Source organism: Pelophylax lessonae (genome assembly GCF_965119305.1).
Source record: "Pelophylax lessonae genome assembly, chromosome: 1".
Taxonomy (NCBI): domain Eukaryota; kingdom Metazoa; phylum Chordata; class Amphibia; order Anura; family Ranidae; genus Pelophylax; species Pelophylax lessonae.
In genome coordinates, this window is record NC_138768.1 from 655666376 (window position 1) to 655682002 (window position 15627).

At 43.0% G+C, this 15627-nt stretch overlaps 1 protein-coding gene across 3 annotated transcripts in view; it reads right to left on the reverse strand.

The window, feature by feature from the left end:
* Positions 1-15627, reverse strand: part of INPP4B (inositol polyphosphate-4-phosphatase type II B) — a 944562-nt gene that overhangs the window by 736541 nt on the left and 192394 nt on the right. The gene's annotated exons all lie outside the window — the stretch shown is intronic.

Consider the following 15627-nt stretch of genomic DNA (forward strand, 5'->3'; position numbering starts at 1 on the left):
GGCGCCTTCCCATAGCTCCTCGAGGTGTTTGGTCACCTCAAACATGGCCGCCCCCATGCTGGAGACACGAGGCTACGCCAATATGGCGGCCTCGTGCGATCTGCAAGACAATGGCGGCGGCCTGTGTAGGATAGCAGCGGCTGTATGTATTCGGCCTGGTGGCCTGTGGTAGTGCCTCGGCCCCACAAACTTCACCATGAATGGTGATAAGCCTGGCCGGCGGTACAGGACCCTGGCGGGCCGCATGCGGTCCGTGGGCCGTCGGGAGGCTGTGCAGCCCGTGGAAGTGACCGGTTGCTGGAGGAATGGCGATCTGGACTGCAGTAACTCAGGCATAGGCATCGGCCTGTGTACACCCTTACAGTCTTACAATGACTTTAGATAGTCAGCTCCCAAACCAAGCCTCCTGGTTTCTATTCACAAAAAATCACACTCAAATTGGGGGATCTGTGACCTGTTATAGGATAGAGGGGAGACCCATCCTACCATCCCAGAGAGGGGCCCGCGTCCACCACAAACCCGACAGGGGGAGAGGGGGAACATTCTACTCACCATACCGGAACCAGGCGGGTGCCAACTCCTGACAGAACCCCTCTCCACCGGGGTGGGGGGGCTGTCGACCAATACGGACGCCGTGACTCTGTTGGTCATTGGCGTCCAGGCGAGACGTTTAACTCGCAGGGTCAGTCCCCGTCCAGTGGGACTATTTCGCGGCCGACCCAGCGCGGAGCTATGGCCTGCACGCGCTCGTAGGCTGAACTGGGGTGACCACTGGATCTCAACATCCAGCCCGTCGCCCAATTCCAGCTTTCTTGCTTGAAGATCTCACAGGAACACTGGAGAAAAAAGCTGTCTAAAAAAAATCTTTCTAAGAAAAAAATCCTGCCAGGACCGAAGATCCTAGCAAGGCATCTAGGTCCTTACTCCTAACTAGACAGAAAAAAACTGTTTTGCTGTAGCAGAGAGAGAGAGGATATACCCTCTGGGACTGCCCCTAAGGTGTGGCCAGAACGTTTTCTTTCCTGTCTAGTCCTACTCCTGTAGAGGGCAGTATAACCCGAGTTGATATTAATCAAGGAGGACTACGTCTGTCAATGAGCGACAGAGAAATACAGTTACTAGAGGCAGACTCTCCCATCCTCATGTAAAAAGTGCTCAGAAATCTGGCAGCACTGTATTACATACAGTACAAAGTGACTTTTTATAGTACAGCAAAACCCAATTATTAAAGGAGTACAGCTAACGCTTACTTGGGCTGTACTTCTCCTGTGGATCACAGGAGTGCAGTTCGTTCTGCACTCCTGTGACCCGTTTTCAGCAGACAGCAGGCTAAAGCCCGTGGTTGGCTGACGTCACAGAGCCGGTCCAGGCTCGGGCAAGATCCTGACAATGGAGTAGGGATCCGCCCACATGCCTGGACCGACACCTCCACAGCCCAGCGCTCGAGTGACAGTCAGCAGCTCTCTGCTCAGGAAGCTATGAGAACCGAGCGATCGGGGGTGTTTGATCGCTCGGTTCTCAGTGCTAGAGGCCCCAGGGGACAGATGCAGCATCGGACAGGTGCTGCATACAGCTAGGCAAGTACGATTCCTAAAAATAAAATAAAAATAAAACCTCTCTTTTAAATCCCATATTAGCTTTAACATGTACATTTAATTTCAAAACATGTTTTCAGTCTGCTATGAAGGTCCTTGTTTAGCCAGCCACAAGGCCATTTGTCACCAAAGTGTGCTTGTCACCCACTCACAAGTGCCTTTGGTGAAAAATGCAACTATGCTGAAGCACGTTCCACAGACACGGTCCTCCACTGTCATTATTCGTAAATTGCTTGCGATGGCATGCAGCCCATGCTGGAGAAAAACAAGTAGACAAGAAGTGGCTGTAAAGAAGCTGACAGTGATCAGCAGCATTTACGGTAGGGAAAAAAAAGTAGTTGAAAACAGTATTTTATGAAAATAAAATGTGAATTGATTTCAGTTGCTGTGTAAGCTGCTCTTTAAAAATAAGTAACACAAAATGAGCCAGATATGGTAATGCATTATGCTTTATCAAATAAAAAGATAAAAAAAAGGACTTCCATAACAAGGTTATTAAAACAATGATATTCTTGTTCAGCCTGGCAAAATACAGGATTGGCTTGGAGCATAAACTATTTGCATGCAGCGGAGTGAGATAGACAAAGAGATAGAGAATGAGGCTGACTTTGTTTTGTACAGAAAATAAAACACAGACCTGATATGCAGACATTAGTAGTAAAGACAGCCAAAGGCTATGATGACATAATAATATACCCGGAGCACAGGGATATATGAAAGATGGAAAGGATATAACACAAGGCAGGATGTGTGTGATCTCACCGCTGTGACTGCTGCACAGGATACAGGTTTACACTAAATACTTCCTACTGATCTCTGGAGGTAGGCAATTTGAGTTTCATTTACAAGTTTAAGTTAGGAGGGTGTACAGGACACCTGGAGTGCGTCCTGGAATGGCAGGTACATTTCCCCAATTCGAGTTGTAGTCCCTTTAAGGGGGACAGTTTTGCAGACAATGCTAAGTACTCAGGGGTCCCCACCCATGCAGGGTAAGCTGTTTGAGGGGAGTTTGGCTAAAGAAAGAACTGATTTTCAGTACTCACTGGTTTGATAAGTCTATATTGTTGGAGCTGGAGAAAGTCCAGAGAAGGGCAACTAAACTAATTAGGGGATTGGAGGACCTTAATTGTGAAGAGCGTCTGCAATCGCTTGATTTATTCTCCCTGGAGAAGAGACGCCTGAGAGGGGACATGATAGCAATTTATAAATATCTCAATGGTGATCTCGGCATGGAAAAAAAAGCTATTCAGTCTGAAGGATTGCATGAGGACTAGAGGGCATACAATGCGATTAGAGGAGAAGCGTTTTAACCTCAGGCAACGTGGGGGGTTCTTTACTGTTAGGGCTACAAGATTGTGGAATTCTCTACCACAAGAGGTGGTTTCTGCGGGAAGTATGGTGGCTTTCAAAAGACTCTTAGACATGCATCTCAAGAATCAGAACATTCAGGGGTATGAGAGAGGATTACAGCTACATACACCTACACAGGTTGAACTGGATGGACTATTGTCTTTATTCAACCTCACCTACTATGATATTAGGTACCTGGAATTTCACCTCAGCCGGGTTAGTCCCCCTAAATCAAAATTTTTGAAAAAACGTATGCAGTTTGTTATATCTTTGTTAGATCAGGTTACATCTTTGTTAGATCGAATTGTTGGTTGCGTTACATCTCACACAGAATATTAACAGTTATTTGCTGGGGGGGGGGGGGCGTCAGCCCACCTTTTTAACAAAATCGATCAAAAAGTTCGGTATTTTGGAAGCTATTTGTTAGATCCAGTAAGATCAAATGGTTTTAACATTAGATCTCACATACTTGGAGATTTATTAGGTGATTAATGAGGGGGGCTGGGGGGGGGGGGGGGGTCAGGCCGCCCTCATGTACCACCACCTAATATCTCTATTTTTATGTGAAATATCTCCCTCTTATCAAATTTTCTAGGCAAAAATCATTCAGGCTAATAGATATTCATTAGATCCGGTAAGATCAAGTGGTTTTAGCCCCGGTTCACACTTATGCGATGCGGGAAGGCTGCGAATTCGCAGCCTGTTCCCGCATCGCAAACGCACACCCGGCAGTTCACACTGCCATATGCGATACGCTGGGGGTGTCAATGTAATCTTAACGACACCCCCAGTTTGATCGCAGGTCGCACAGGATCGGATCGCACAAGTGTGAACCGATGTGCGATCCGATCCTGATGCGGCTGCCAAAAAGGGTCCTGTGCGTGTTTGCTGCGGGTGCGGTGCGAATTTAGCCATACAAAGTGTATGGCTAAACTCGCACCGCACAGCCAATCGCATGTAATGAAGGAGCAGTGCGCTCCAACATTACATGCGAACGCCGCAGCCGCACAAATGTGAACTGGTTCTTAACGTTAGATCTCACATAATTAGAGACATATTAAGAGATTAATGGGGGGGGGGAGCTGGGCCCCCTTTTCAAATTTTCTGGCCAAAAATCATTTAGACTAATAGATTGTTAATAGATCTGGTAAGATTAAAAAAAAATCATTCAGGCTAATAGATATTCATTCGATCTGATAAGATAGAGTGGTTTTAACGTTAGATCTCACATAATTAGAGACTTATTAAGTGAATATTGAGGGGGGTGGCCCCCCTTTCTTACATTTTCTGGCCAAAAAAACATTTGGGCTAATAGATATTCATTAGATCTGGTAAGAACAAGTAGTTTAACATTAGATCTCACATAATTTCAGAGATATTCCACATAAAAATAGAGATATTAGGTGGTGGTACATGAGGCCGGGCTGTCCCCAACATGCAAATTCTGGCCAAAAATCATTCAGGCTAATGGATATTTATTAGATCTGGTAAGATCAAGTAGCTTTAAAGTTAGATCTCACATAATTAGAGACTTAAGTGATTAATCTGGGGGGGGGGGGGGGGGGGGGCTCAGGCCGTCCTCATGTACCACCACCTAATAGCTCTATTTTTATGTGAAATATCTCGGAGATTATGTAAGATCTAATGTTAAAATCACTTGATTTTACTGGATCTCATGCATTAGCCTGAATGATTTTTGGCCAGGAAATTGCATGTGAGGGGGGCCATCCCATCCTCATGTACTACCAAGTAAAATCTGTATTTTCATGTGGAATATCTCTGAAATTATGTGAGATCTAACATTAAAACCACTTGATCTTACCGGATCCAATGAATATCTATTGGCTGAATGATTTTTGGCCAAAAAAAAAATTGATAAGGGGGGCCAGCCCCATTCATTAACCGGTTGCCGACCGCCGCACGACTATATACTGCGGCAGTCAGCCCCGGCCAGGCAGAGTGACGTATCGGTACGTCACTCGCCTGTCACTGACTTGCGAGCCTATCGCGGGCGGGCGCGCGCCCGCCGAGGCGCGCGCCCGCCGCGGCTCGTTCACAGGCAAGTCAGTGCGTGTGACCGGCGGACTCGATGTCCGCCAGTCACACTGCGATCGCTCCTGTGAAGGGAGAAAGACAGAGCAGCTTGTGTAAACAAGCTGCCTGTCAGTTCTCCCTGTGTAAAAGTGAAGATCTGTCCGTTCTACTATGTAGAACGGTGGATCTTTGCTTTTACACCAATAGGAATGTCCCTACACAGTTAGAATCACGCCCCTAGGACACACTTAACCCCTCCCTGTCCAATAAAGTTAACCCCTTCCCTGCCAGTGTCATTTTTGCAGTAACAGTGCATATGTATAGCACTGATTACTGCAGTAATGTCACTGGTAACCCCAAAAGTGTCAAAAATGTCAGTCAAGGGTCCGATCTGTCCGCCGCAATGTCGCAGTACCGAAAAAAAAATCGCAGATCGCCGCCATTACGCGTTAAAAAAAAAACACCAAAAATGACAAAAATCTTTCCCTTTGTTAGTAAACGCGATAACTTTTGCGCAAACCAATCAAAATACGCTTTTTGCGATTTTTTTTTACCAAACATAGGTAGCATAAAACAAATTGGCCGAAAAATGTTAAAAAATTTTGATTTTTACTTTTTTTTTGGGGGAATTTCATATAAAAAAATGTGAAAAATTGTTATTTTTGCAAAATTTACGCTCTTTTTTTGTTTATAGCGCGTGATCAAAAAATCGCACAGGTGATCAAATACCACCAAAAGAAAGCTCTGTTTGTGGGAAAAAAAGGACGTCAAATTCGTTTAGGTACAGCGTCGCACGACCGCGCAATTGTCCGTTAAAGTCACGCAGTAAAAAATCGCAAAAAAACCCCTGGTCCTTTAGCAGCCAAATCCTCCGGGGCTTAAGTGGTTAATCACCTAATAAGTCTCTAATTACGTGAGATCTAATGTTAAAACCATTTGATCTTATCGGTTCTAACAAATAGCTTCCAAAATAGCGGTTTGGTCAATTTTTTGATAAGGGGGGCTGATGATGGGTTAGCCGCCCCCCCCCCCCCCAGCATATAACTGTCAATATTGCTTCTTCTGTGTGAGATCTAATGCAAATCACAGTTAATGTAACCGGATCTAGCAAAGCTCTAACAAACTTTATATGTTTTATTTAAAAAATTTGATTTGGGGGGCTAACTAGGTTGAGGTGGAATTTCATAGGTTTGAAGATTTTTGGGGTGGAAAGAATCGCCAAACCCTGACTACAAGGACTCTGGTCCTGAGGGGGTTAGGCCCAGGCAAGGAAGACTTTAAAGGCAGTAGTCATTTATTCTCTTCCAACAGCCCAGAGGGAAGCTTCACACTCTGACAGCGGTCTGTGCCCCTGGAGGTCTGGTATTCCATCTCCTGGCCTAGCGGTCCTACATCTCACACTGCTATTGAGTGGATCCCCCACTCTGCTTGAGTCCCTGTGAGTCAACTTCAGTGCTACTCATCCTTCCTAGTTTGCAGCGTTGATCGATTGGCAGAGGGCTTAGTGCACATGATGACAGCTTCTTGATCTACAGCGGTGCGGCATACGGCCATCCATCTCAGAGGAGGAAGCGGTTTTCATTAACCGTTTTGGAGGAACTAATAAAGAACTGGTTGCTTTTACAAATGGCTGCGGGTGATCTCGGGCCCCCATGTGACAATGGTTTCCTTCACTTTCAGGAAAATTCTAAATGCATTGGTCTTGTTTTAACGAAAAGGTGTTTGAAATGAATTCACTTTTAGGTAAGGCACCTTTTACTTTCAGGAAAAAGTAGGTATGTCAAGATAAAGCCTATTATCATTTTTAACCTTGTCCCAGGAGAAAAAAAATGACAAAACAGCCAGCCTGTAAGAGAACAGTAATACTTACTATTATTACTGTTCTGATGGCTCTGTAAGACAGTGAAGATCAGAATCAAAGGTTGGAGGACTGATAAGTAGCATTACTCTTCTTTTACAGGTTGTAAAATTTAAAGGAAACCTTTACTGAGAAATAGACCGGCATTGCTCTGCTCCTGAAATTTTTTTTCCTGGGTAGGAAATAAGAACTTAAATTTTTTCACTTGTTCCAGATTAGTGGCTCAGAAAGTATTAAAACAAAGCTGTTGCTAGTGTACAAAAACTTCAGGTGCAGCCTTCTGTAAAAGAGTAAAGCCAGCCAAAAACTGTTTGAATCTCATCTCTTTTGAACCATGTATGGGCAGGCTAAATGTACCTAAGTTGATTGATCGATCAGCATGGGTACAACTAACCTGCCTACTTTACATGCAATTTTTGCTAGTGGCTGTCATAACTGCTAGCAATAATCACTGTGTCCCCCCCCCCCTGCTGGGAGAATACAATTAGCTGCATAGAGTTGTATAAAGTACTCAAAACCCATACTTGAGTAAAAGTACAAGTGCTCGATCAAAAAGTGACTTGAGTAGAGGTGGAAGTGCTCTATCAAAAAGTGACTTGAGTAGAAGTACTAAAGTATTGAACATTTTTTGTACTTAAGTATTGCAAGTAGTTTAAAAAAATTTGCTACTCAAGTACTGAAAGTAAAAGTACCAGTAGTTTTGAAAAAAAAATTGCTACTCAAGTACTGAAAGTAAAAGTACAAGTACGGTGTTATGTAGTTATTAAAGAAAGAAGTCAAAAGTTTGAACATCATATTGTTTTTTATTATTTCAAATGCAGCTTTTATTTATACATACAGTAGCTTTTATTTTCGTATGCGCTGATAATACACATGTTTTGAGCTTCATAAAACCTGCAATCTACTGTTCTGGCAGTGGTAATTTTTATAATTGTAACGAGTAACTATGCAGCACAAAAAAAAATATCGGAGTAGAAGTATTGAAATCATTGAAAAAATGTAGTGAAGTAAAAGTGGAAGTAGGAGAAAAAAATTCTACTCTAGGAAAGTACAGATACCGCCTTTCGGTACTTAAGTACAGTAGTGAAGTAGTTCTACTTAGTTACTATACATCTCTGGCTGCATACATACTAGTCTGTGTGTTGGAAAGTGTATCCCCTGCTGGGCGTTTTAGTTCTTTCCATCTCTCTGACATCACTACTGTGTTCTGTAGTAATGTAGGGTCAGCGGGAAGAACCACATTGCTCAGCGGGGGACAAGATATCCCACACCTGGAAGTGTTGAAAAGCTGAGGCACACAGGAAATATTTTTTAAACAAAGGTTCCTTTATAAAGCACCTGTCAAAAACAGGCCAAAAGTGGTTGTAAAGCCTTAAGGAGAGAATTAAAAGCAAAACTTTTTTTTCGTTATGGATAGAGTGGAAAGGGATGGGAACACCAGTCAAATTTTATTGCTGTCTGCACCCCCATTAACCACTTTAGCCCCGGAAGACAATTGTGCAGTCATGCAATGCTTTACCTAAACTAAATTTACGTCCTTTTTTCCCCACAAACAGAGCTTTCTTTTGGTGGTATTTGATCACCTCTGCGCTTTTTATTTAGCTATATGTCTTTGACAAAAAAATTCTCAATGAGCGTATTTTTATCCACTTTAAGACCGGAAGATTTTACCCCTTTCCTGACCAGGCCATATTTTGCGATTCGGCACTGCGTTAATTTAAAGGACAATTGCGCGGTCGTGCGACGGTGTACCGAAATGAAATTTACGTCCTTCAGCTATGCTAAATCCTGTGATCTCTCCCTGCCTGTCACAGAGAAGATCCGCCTGCTTTGTTTACACAAGCAGGTGGATCTTCTCACACTTTCCCCAACAATCGGGGAAGAGAGGCGGCAATCTCCGCCTCTCCTCCTGCGCCCCGACTCCCGCTGTGTCTCACAAAAAATGGCCTGGTCATTAAGGGGGCAAATCCTTCTGGTCTAGAAGTGGTTAAGGTGAAGCGATCTGTCTACCCGCCACTGTACCTCACTGCCTGATCCAAAGGCCGACACAGACTCCAACAGGACAGAACAAGGACCCCGACCAGGACCCCCAGAACCTAAAGGGCCACTGGAATCACTTACCCACAAGAGAGCCAAGACAAGAGCTAAAATCAGCATACACATCAGTGGAGCAGCGGAGACTTATCCATCCCTTCGGTCCCCAAGGACACATCCAGCTCGCAGCAGCGACGGTTACCAGCAGATCTAAGCACACAGGATAGAGGTACTATGCAATTACACTATAAGGGCTGACTCCTTCCCCCCCACTTCCTGATCTTTCTGGATATCTGGACCATCCGGCCCCCCCTGATCTACTAGCAACTGTCTCCTGTGCTTTGCTACTTGGCTCCCCTCCCCCTCTCCTCCCTGAACTAGCCTTTGGCTCATATCCTTGTGACAATCCTGGCCAGGATACTCTCCTTTGCACTGTCTATCCTCGGTTTCCCATTTCTCCTTTTCTTACCTACTACAACATAGGAGGAACCTGTGCACTGAAGCCAGTACTGGCTACACAGTTCATGCATGCAGGGTCGACACTGTCATCACCTTCCTTTTGATCTCTCTACACACCATTTGTAACATAACCTCCACACTTGGCTATCGGCCAGCAGGATCACCCTGACAGTGCCATCCCCCCATCGGACATCCGTTTATTTAATTGTTTGTATTATTATTGTGTGTATGTTTACCATGCATAACATTATTTGCTTGTCACCCCCACTGGGTCACATTCACTATTAATAACTTTATTATTGTGTTTAATGTATCACATAGGTTACCGCCATTACTCAATGTAAAGCACCACATACCTCTGCACTTCCCTGTCTGAACCTTAATTGTTACTTGCATTTATTTATAACCAGAATAAATAAAATTTATTTTGAACAAACTGCCCCGCGGTTTCATTCTGTTCATCCCTCAAAGTCTCTCTTCTCTGTCCACTGGCCTTTTCCAGTACACTTTATATGCATAAGGTGAAAAAGGGTCTGTGCTGCAGCGCCCCCCACCCCCGACCCTCTTTTTCTTACCGGAGCCCAATCCAATCCAGTGATGTGCACAAGCACAGCAGCTCCAGCTGCTGTCGCTCTCCTCATTGGACAGATTGATAGCAGCACGAGCCATTGGCTCCCACTGCTGTGACATGGGAGCGAAAGGCGGAGTTGAGTCCCGACGTCTGTGTCAATGGACGCAGCAGCTGGATTTGGAAGGGAGCCTGAACCAGATAATGAGAAGGAGCCTGGAGCGCAGGCGGGGGACCCCAGAAGAAGAGGATCAAATTTAGCTCTTTTCAAATCTACCAGTCTTTCAGGAAAAGTCATGCCCTACGTTAGCTAGAGAAAGTCCAGATCTAAGCTCTAACGAGCAGGGCCCTCTAGTTCCTCCTTTTTTTAATTGTATTGTATTTAAACTGTTGGCGCTATATAAATCCTGTATAATAATAATAATAATAATAATAATAATAATAACCACTGAACGTAGTCAGACATATCGAAAACTCAGACATCCAGTATATCGCCTAGAGCTGAGTGAAACTAGGCGGAGGGTCAGCATGACTGGGGCATGCAGAAGAGGCGGAGTATTAGTGGGGTGATTTAGAATGATGCCGTTTACCAGATTGAAGAGTAGAGGGTGTGTCCTGTAGTGGGTAGAGAGGAGGGGGGGGGGGGATTGTGTCAGAGCTCAGTCGGAGCTCATCACATGATCAGACAGTTTTCTCTCACCCTCCCTCCATTGTTTGTTTTGGTTTGGGTGAACCTCCTACTCTCTCAAGGTTCTGGGGTCTTTGTTAGTGGGTCTTCAGTTCTTATGTTGTTAGCTTGCCATTCGATTCCTTGGTCCTTTTATTTTCTTGTTGTAGCAGCAGGCAGGGGGTCTATTGGGTCTTTGAAGGTGGTGCTGGTTAAATAATTGTGGAAAATTGTGGGTTGGGACCATCTGAGGTATAAGTGTCCCTTCCTAACAATACAATACCTCCCAACTGTCCCTGATTTGGATGGACTGTCCCTCATTGGGAACCATATTCCTCTGTCCCTCATTTTGGACAGATGTGTGGGCCTCTATAATAAATACAATATTTAACTACCAAAAGTGTTACAGAACACTAAACCTTCCACACAAAAATTTTATTATGACATTATTATTTTAAAAAAATTAACTACGAAGTAAACATGATGGCAAAATAATAATTTTTGGGTTTAACCAATCATTTTGGTCTTGTTAATTCTCCATGGGTCCTGTAACTGAGGGCGTAGCAAAGAGTCTGTCCTTTGCCTGCATACTTTATAAGCAGTTGTACCTCGTCGTCCCATCTCAGAAAGTTGGAAGGTATGCAATACGGTGGAAACATCGGGGTCTTAATTAGGTTGTATCTGGTAGTACATAAGTAGTTAATTGTCCACCTAAAGGTCCTCTCCTTTTGCACCAAGTTGTTCGATCGAATGCACCAAAACCCCTGAACTTGATCCTTGGAGCAAAACCCCCTGTTGCTATGGATCGCTGGAGATATTGTCAACTACTCGCTTTCCTTCATACTCTTCCTCACCCTTTGAGAGATCTCTCGGATTTAAACCCTGTTGAGCTCTTGTTTAAACCTCAACAACCTCCTCTATACAATATTTCCCAATTTTATAAAATCCTCATCGATCTACAAAACCAATCATATCCAGACTTCCTCCAGAAATGGGAATTGGATCTTGGTTCCCAGATCTCAGATGCCCAAAAAGATAAAATTCTCGCCCTGGCACATATTTCTTCTATTTCTACCAAAGTGGCGGAATCCAACTATAAGTTACTGTCTAGGTGGTATTCGACTCCATTGAGGTTGAATGCTATATCTCCCTCTAGCCCCCTGTTATGTAGGAGGGGTTGTGGAGACACTGCATCTCATGCTTACATATGGTGGTACTGCCCTTTTAATCAAGTCATTTTGGGCGGAAGTACTTTGCATTATACAAGATATCACAGGGGAGGCTCTTTCTTCGGATCCTTGGACTGTTACTACATTGTACCACCAAACCGATACCTCGCTATAAACGTTCACTCGTGCCACACCTACTGAACTCAGCCAAGGCTCTCATCCCGGTTTTCTGGGTTAGCTCGACTACCCCTCCTGTTGATCAATGGCTACGGAAAATTGATGAAGTTTGTTATTTTGAAGAGCTTTCTCATATATCTCGTGACAAGCTGGGCAATTTGGTACCTGTGGACCACGTTTAAAACTACCCCTACATACTTATCTATCTGCTCCTCAAACCCCTCCGGGTCCCCCCAATCAGATGAGTCTTAATCTAAGGTACCACTTACCGATTGTGCCATTATATATAATGTTTAGTGCTTACATTGTTTCCTGCTGGAATACCATTACTACCTGCCCTGTGTTACTTGGGTGATGTTCTCTATTTTCTTTTAGAGATCACTTGCTCCTCTTCTCAATGCCTGCTATGTAATATATATATATATATATATATATATATATATATATATATATATATATATATATATATATATATATAGAGAGAGAGAGAGAGAGAGAGAGAGAGAGAGAGATATATATATTTTTTTTTAACACCCGTGGCCTGCACACTTTCTATTTTTACTTACTCTTACTCTTTTTTCTTTACTCTACTCCTTCCTCTCCTTGCCCGCTATGTTTCTCTTTTTCTCGTTTCCCTCTCTAGCCTTTTCTGCCCTTACTCCTCTCTTTACTCTCTTATGATTTCAACATGAGGAATACCTCGTTGCTCTATATTGGTATTGTTCACATGATCTGATGATTTATTTCAGTTTGCCAATATCTTTTTCACGTCGAATGATATTGCAACAGCGATATTCTTCTAAGACTGACTGTTCCTCAATATATTTTTTAAGCCTTGTTTATTGCTTATGTTTTGTATTGTACTCTCTCTTTCAATAAAAAACATATTAAATAAAAAAATTAAAAAAAAAGTAGTTAATTGTCCCTAAACCGGTGTAGGTGGGGCTGGGGGCCTTTGATAGGGTGGCAGATACAACCGGTTAATCATGAGCACAACCGGTTAATCATGAGTATATAGGCCTTCAAAGACCTTAGACCAGGCATAAGCTGAGGTTGGTTTATTTGTTATGCTTTGACTGTATTATATGCAACAAACTTGTTTTCTTGCGAATGTTGTATTTAATGGTTTGTAATAAAAAGGCTGCTATGACCATTCGACAAATAAAATGTGTTGTCTGGTTATTTTGGAAGGGGGAATGGGTCAAGTGTTTAATGTTTTATAGATAACCGGAGCCTTGGCATTCTGCAGGTCCCTCGGTCATACATTACCAGAATGTTTCCACACACTTTGTAGCGAATGGTCAAGGTTTTGTAGAAAGAACCTAATAATATATTTGCTGCAATACAGGCTGAGCTGTTTTTTTTTTTAGAAGCGGAGTCAATTTTCTTTAAATTTAGTTAAAATACAAAACAAAGAAACAAATAAAAATTGGGACTTTGTATGAGGTGTGACCAGCTTAAAAATAATGAACATGGACACATTTTGTAATCAAATGAGTATATAGAAATCGTATGTTTATTGAAACATCTGAAGACTAATAATAATAATAAAGCCAATACCTCTGGGTAAAAACATGTACGCCATGGATTTGGGAATAGACATGAATGATAAACATGTAAATATAAATGGTATTGTAAAACCATGGCAATAGTACAAGATAACAAAGTATTATCCTAGTAGTAGATATTGGCATAGGTACACGCGTGCATTTGCCTGGCTTCCCCATTGTACCTCCAGACAGGCTCAGGCTGCATTCTAAACTCCCAGGGGCCGCATGCAGCCCATGGGACACCCCTGAATTAGTACAAGGGCCCACCTGATTGGATTCAGAGTGCTTGTCAAGGAGAGTATACACCACTCAGGTGGGTCTGTATCCAGTCCATTGTGGGTGCTAAATAGATGATATGTCCTCCTATGATATAGTTTTGGTAAATCTAAAGTAGATTGTTCAGAGATTGTATGGCCACATTTATATACCTACAATTACCTAGTATTGCTTTCAGTGTCATTACTTGTTAATGGCACACCAAAACACAGAAGCAAACACACATTTTGCCACATGAAAAAATGGATGACAACCACAGCAAAATGCAACGTGCAGTAAAAAATTTGCAACTCGCACCATGCCACTCATGTGTAGCGCAGCCCATTGAAATCAACGGGCTACCCTATGTGTGTCACTGGAAAAACAAGCCAAAAAACATGTGCTCCCACTTCTCTAGGTGTGAATGGGGTCTGAAAGTGACCTTGGTGAGTTTACACAAGAACAATAAGGCTTCATTTAGATCTGTGTGTATCAAAATACATGGCAAACCATGGTCTGCTCCAAAAAAGTTCTGGAGTTTCTTTGGGGTGATTTTTCGTGAGTAGAGCAGCCCATTCAAATGAGCTGCTCTATGCGTGATGAGTGAAAATGCTTCAAAACACCCCCCAAAAAAACGCACGCGGGACTGAGTTTTTGCTACGTGGAGATGTGAACAAGGTTCTTCGTCCACTCCCTCCTCTGTGATTGTATAAAGATGGCCATATACTATGCAATCTGATCTCTGTACAATTTCCTTCAGATTTACCAGAACTTTGGAATAGAAAGACTCACCAGAACTAGAATAGGAGGACCCACCGGACCAATCCATATAATTTGTATCAAATCAGGCAGGCCCTTTTACTACATAACATTTGGTAGATTGAAAGGAGATTGTACAATCAGATTGCATAGAAAGTGGGTGGAAGATTGTATTGTAATGAGGGAGGTGTGGTCCAGATTGATGAACACACCCTATCACATCATCTTTTTGTGATATAACTAGGAAATTAAGGCTTATGGGAAATAACCTACAGGAAGTGAATGCTGAGAGAATCTACAGAAAAAGATGGAATCTAAAAATCATTTAAAAAATGTAATAAACTGACAAGAATTTAAGCCTCCTGTGGATAATTTAAGTGAGAGAAAAGCACATTGGGATGGCTGGGCCAGAAATGGCATTGTAAAATGCTTCTATTTATAATGAAAAAATGGATTTTTGTAAGATCTTACCGTAAAATCCTTTTCTCTTAAGCTCATTGACAGACGTAGTCTTCTTGATTCTCAAGAGCTGGGTTATGTTGTCTCCGCAGGAGTAGGACTAGGCAGAAAGACAAAACGCTCTGGCTCCACCTTAGGGGCAGTCCCTGAGGGTATATCCTCCCTCTCTCTGCTACAGGGAATCAGTTCTGTTTAAAGCAGTACAGAGAATTTAACCCAACCCAACTCAATGATAGAGGGGCGGGTACTACGTCTGTCAATGAGCTTAAGAGAAAAGGATTTTACGGTAAGATCTTACAAAAATCCATTTTTCTCTATCGTTCATTGACAGACGTAGTCTTCTTGATTCTCAAGAGCTGGGACATCCAGAAGCAGTGCCACAAATGAGGGGTGGGATTGACAAAATCAAATCCAATCTAGAAGGCCCAACTGGTGCCAAACTAGAAGTTTTAAAGGCTCATTATAAACAAAGAATGAGACTAAAGAAAAATTTTCCAACGGAAAAAACCCTCGAGGTAGACCACTGGTCTCCTCAAATTGCGGCCTGCAAAACCTTGCGGCCAAACGAGGCATCAGACGATGCCATTACATCAACTTTATAATGTTTAGAAAAGGTATGCACCGACGACCAGGTAGCCGCCTTGCACACCTGGACCACTGACGCCTGATGGCGAAAGGCCCATGACGCACTAA